Source organism: Nycticebus coucang, chromosome 11 (genome assembly GCF_027406575.1).
Source record: "Nycticebus coucang isolate mNycCou1 chromosome 11, mNycCou1.pri, whole genome shotgun sequence".
NCBI classification, from domain to species: domain Eukaryota; kingdom Metazoa; phylum Chordata; class Mammalia; order Primates; family Lorisidae; genus Nycticebus; species Nycticebus coucang.
The window spans coordinates 2,368,530-2,373,525 of NC_069790.1; the positions used below are offsets into that span (position 1 = coordinate 2,368,530).

At 38.0% G+C, this 4,996-nt stretch overlaps 1 non-coding gene across 1 annotated transcript; it reads left to right on the forward strand.

The window, feature by feature from the left end:
- Positions 1 to 640: 640 nt before the first annotated feature.
- Positions 641 to 744, forward strand: LOC128560523 (U6 spliceosomal RNA). Its single transcript, XR_008373021.1, has one exon. It is a non-coding gene; the product is annotated as a U6 spliceosomal RNA (small nuclear RNA).
- The last annotated feature ends 4,252 nt before the right edge of the window (positions 745 to 4,996 follow it).

Sequence of the window (4,996 nt, forward strand, 5' to 3'; positions counted from 1 at the left end):
TCCTTATTTCTTCACTGACATTATCAGTACACAATGCTCCTAAAAGAGGTAATGGTCTTTACTAGCGAGCAATGCCTGGCTCAGCATTGCTTGGTGACAAGGGAGCTGCAGAGTCAGGTGGTGAGAACTGGCAGGTGACGTGACAGTGAAAGGATGGGGACAGGTCAGGCAACTTGCCTGATCTTTTCAGAGTCTCTCCAATGCTTATTAGGGCACCACTCGAGGCCTGGGACCTGTGACAGCGGGAGACAAGAGTCAGAGGAACCTGGGTCCTTACGATTTTATACTTTACCATTTTTTCCTCTTATTTTCACAAGGCTACTTTCGTACTTTATCTAGTTTAGGTTTCAATGCCCAGCCCTGAGAGCAAGAGAGAAAAACTGCTAATTTTAAATCACTGAAATGATTCCAGATAAAGCAATAGGTTCTTGTAACAGAAGTAATTTGCCTAGACCCCTGTTTTATGTCTTGAATGCATTTATATTCCAACTAGAATTCTTCCACTGAATTCATTTGGATGAACCTCAGAAATAAGTGCATTGTCCCATGATCCTGCTGTTCTCTTTGGTCTTTTAAGAAGTCCACATAAATCATTCTACATTCATGTCTAGTGGAATGGTAGGTACATAAAAATGTGAGTGTGCACTTCAGCAGCACATATACTAAAATTGGAACGATACAGAGAAGATGATCATGGCCCCTGCACAGGATGACATGCAAATTCGTGAAGCATTCCGTATTTTTTAAAAATGTGATAAAGAAGATGGGTTGTCAGGAAAATTTTCGATATTCTGAAACTATCATTTATTTGGCTTAAGACTCCTATTTCTCCAGTTACACGGACTTAAATTGAAAAGGGGCATTGGGTCATCAGAAAGGTTTGGATATATCCAGTTAGATATATCTCAATCTGGATAGAGATTGAGATATATCTATAGATTGAGACACAAACACACATAAATGGTAAATTCCACAGATATTGATTTATCTCTGAAACTTCAGTAAAGATTTGGTAGTTGAAAATCTCATTATAATATTGAGTTCTATAATTAAGAACTGACGCTGTGCTAAAAAATACGAGGGAAGATACATCTATTGCTCAAGTTTTCTGTATACTCTTAATAGCAATGAGAGCCACTGATTTATTTTATGTTTGTTTTAGCTAAAACTCACCCCAGGACTTCTTTAATGTGTTACTTTCTGTTTTAAGTGATTGTTAAGTGAAAATAAAATAATTTCAGAAAAATTGAAGATTGATTGATATCAGATCAAGACCTTCTTTTCCATGAATGTTTGTTTTCTGTTGACATTACCCTATCTATGCAAGTGGCATGTTGCTTTTTTCATTTTTTGTTATTTGCTATCATAGGCTTTGCCTCAGCCAGGTGTGGTGGACACACCCTCAGGTGATTCCCAGTGACCTACACCACTGTGTTCACTCCCTCCCATTGACCCTGGGACCCAAGTCTTGTTTCTGACCCACAGAATGTAACAAAGGTGATACACCAGCACACATATTACAGCACTGTTTAAAATGTAATTTCCATGTTATCTACAAAGAGGGACTTTGCTGCTGGTCTTGGTGCAGCAAATAGCCAGCCATGTTGCGAACTGCCTGTGGAGAGGCCCACGTGGCAGGGAGCAGTGGGTGGCTTCAGAGCCCCATCTGGGGGCCAGTAAGTGATCACTGTCCTCAGTTACGGAGGCACAAAAAAAAAAAAAAAATTGAAAGAGAAGACTGGCCAAAAGCTTGATTTCAACCTTTTAATTCCCTATACATTGTTTTAAGCCACTAAATGTTGTCATTTGTTATGCAGTAATAGAAAAGTAATAAATCATTTTAGTAAAATAAATTTTCCTTATTCTTTTTTAAGGTTATATATTTTTTCTGAGATTTTAATATGTAATAATTTTTATAATCAGTTCTCAAATGCTGTGCATTTAAGTTCTTTTCTAATATTTTCTATAATGAATATTAATATTTCATGTACTACAGAGTATAATACTATAGAATCCCAGTATAATATTAATATTGCATTGTCACTAACAATTTTACTGACACTTATTTTTCAATTGCTTTCCAAAAGTATTTTTCTAATTAAGAGTATCAATGTATGAAAATGCCACAGTATTTTTTTTTTGTGTGAATGTGTATGCGTGTGTGTGAGATAGTTTTAATTATAGCATTTAATTCATGAATGTGAAATGGTGTTTTAATTATTAGTTACTCACTTTTTTTTATTAGACCTTTGAAGAATTTTGGTTGACGTTCTTTTTTTTTTTTTGTTATCAGGTTGGTGCAAAAGTAATTGCAGTTTTTGCATTGTTGAAATTTGCCATTGCATACTGGAATACTTTCTCTAAAAATGTAGTTATGTTATATACAATGTTAATGTGCATTATCCACTTCATTACTTTGGCTAATGACTTACTACTTGCTGTTTATTTTATTTTATATTTATTTATTTATTTATTTATGTTTATTTATTTTTTTATTAAATCATAGCTGTGCACATTAGTATGATCATGGGGCACCATATACTTGGTTCATAGACCGTTTGACACATTTTCATCACACTAGTTAACATAGCTTTCCTGGCATTTTCTTAGTTATTTTGCCAAGACTCTTACATTCCACATTTACTAAGATTCACATATACCCTTGTAAGATGCACTGAAATGATGTCTGACAAAAAGCAAGATTGGGCAATCTTCTAATTTGAAATAGGTCGTGAAACAGTGAGGTCAACTTGCAACATCAACAACGCATTTTCCCAGAGACTGCTGACAAGCGCACAGGGCAGTGAGATCTACGAAGAAATTCTGCAAAGGAGACCAGAGCCTTGCAGATGGGGAGTGTGGCGGCCATCAGAAGCTGAGAGCAGTCATTGAAGCCGATCCTCTGGCAACCACATGAGAAGCTTCTGAGGAACTCATTGTAGACCACTCTACTGTCATTGTGCATTTGAAGAAAATTGAAAGGGTGGAAAAGCTCATTATGTAGGTGCTCATGAGCTGACCGAAAATCAGAGCAATCGTGGTTTCCAAGTGCCCTTTCTTATTCTACACGACAACAAACCATTTCTCCATCAGATTGTGACGTGCTACAAAAACTGGATTTTATACAACAACCAGGGATGACCAGCCCAGTGGTTGATCAACAAGGACCTCCAAAGCCAATCTTGCACCAAGAAAAGGTCATGGTCACTGTTTGGTGGTCTGCAGCTGGTCTGACCCACCACTGCTTTCTGAGTCCCTGCAAAACCATCACATGTGGAAAGTCTGCTCAGCAAATGGACGAGAGGCACCTGAAAAAGCAATGCCCGCATTGGCATCTGTCAACAGAAAGGGCCCGATTCATGACAACACCTGATCACGTGTTGCAAAACCAACACATCAAAAGTTGAAAGAATCCAGACTATGAAGTTACGCCTCCTCTGCTGTGTTCACCTCACCTCTGGCCAATGAGCCGCCACTTCTCCAAGCATCTCAACAATGTTTTGCAGAGAAAATGCTTTCAACCAGCAGGATGCAGAAAATGCTTTCCAAGGGTTAGTCAAATCCTAAAGCACACATTTTTACACTACAGGAAGAAGCAAACTTATTTGTTCTTGCAAACAATGTGTTGATAGTAATGGTTCCTATTTTGATTAATAAGGATGTATTGGAGCCTAGTTATAATGGTTTAAAATTCATGGCCCCAAATGGCAATTACTTTTGCATCAACCATTTTTTTCATAAGACTCTCATGGTTTGTTTTTTGTGCATTATACACTATGTTATTTATGAATAGGATTCCTTTCAAATAGTTTTAAGCAGAAAAAAACTTAAAAAGTGAATGACTATATTTTAGAAAACATTAGGTTTCACAGACTCTGAAAGAAATGGAAGAAGAGGAGCATATACTTTTTGCTCTATTTTATTATATATCTACTTAATAATTTACCCTGTGTAAAATCATGCTTATTATAAGCAACAAATTTAAAGAAAACTAAATTTACTTAGTAGAGCATATGCAACTATTTCTAAAACAGAAATACCATGACTCCATGTTTATAAGTTTAAAATTCCGCTTCACCTTCACCTCAATGTCCACAGAGCACTTTCTTTCCTTTGACCTTAATCTTGACCCAGCGGTCTCATTGGGGGTCATGGTCATCGATTATTTTTTTCCATCCTTCCGTTCTTGGTTTTTTCAACCCTGACCCCTTGTACCTCCAAGATTGTGAGCTTTCTTCATTCTTTCTGATCCCATAACAGTAACAAGGTGTTGGTTCCTATTTTCAGTGATAATGTTCATGAGGTTCTGAGCAATGATCCACAATAGCTATGATGTCAGTAAGAGTTGATAATAATTTCATCAATTTTTTAAAGACTACATTTTTTTTAGAGCAGTTTTAGGTTCACAGCAAAACTGGGTAGACAGTGGAACTATCCCCCACACACCCTGCCTCCATGTATGCAATTCCCTCATTAGCAATAACCCTTCCAGGAGAAGCACATGTGCTGGGATTTACGACCTGAATGGGCTTGTCATTCTCACTCTGGGGCTGCCACTGGGCATCACGGTTCACTCGTGGAGCTGTACACCCTGTATATTTGCACAGAGGTATAAGGTCATATTTCTACCAAGATGGTATCATCTCCTGGCCCCGAAAACCTCTGCACTCTGACTGTTCATCCCTCCCTTCCCCCAAACCCTGGTTCAACCCTGGAAGGTTTTACTCTATCCATGGCTGGGCCTATTTCAGGTGTTACATAATTAGAATCACACAGTACGTAGCATAGTTAAGTGGATTCTTAGATTTTATGACATTGGCTCTGACAATTGTGTTCACAATCTCATGCTGGAAGAAGTGCCACACACCTCACTGTTGAATATGGCTCCTGTCACCTTCAAAGTGCTCCCATTGGGAAGCTGTGCACCAATGCTAGTGCCCAGTACACCCTTCAAAGCTATTTTGAAACTCTCTTTCTGGAATGACCATCAGAGCTG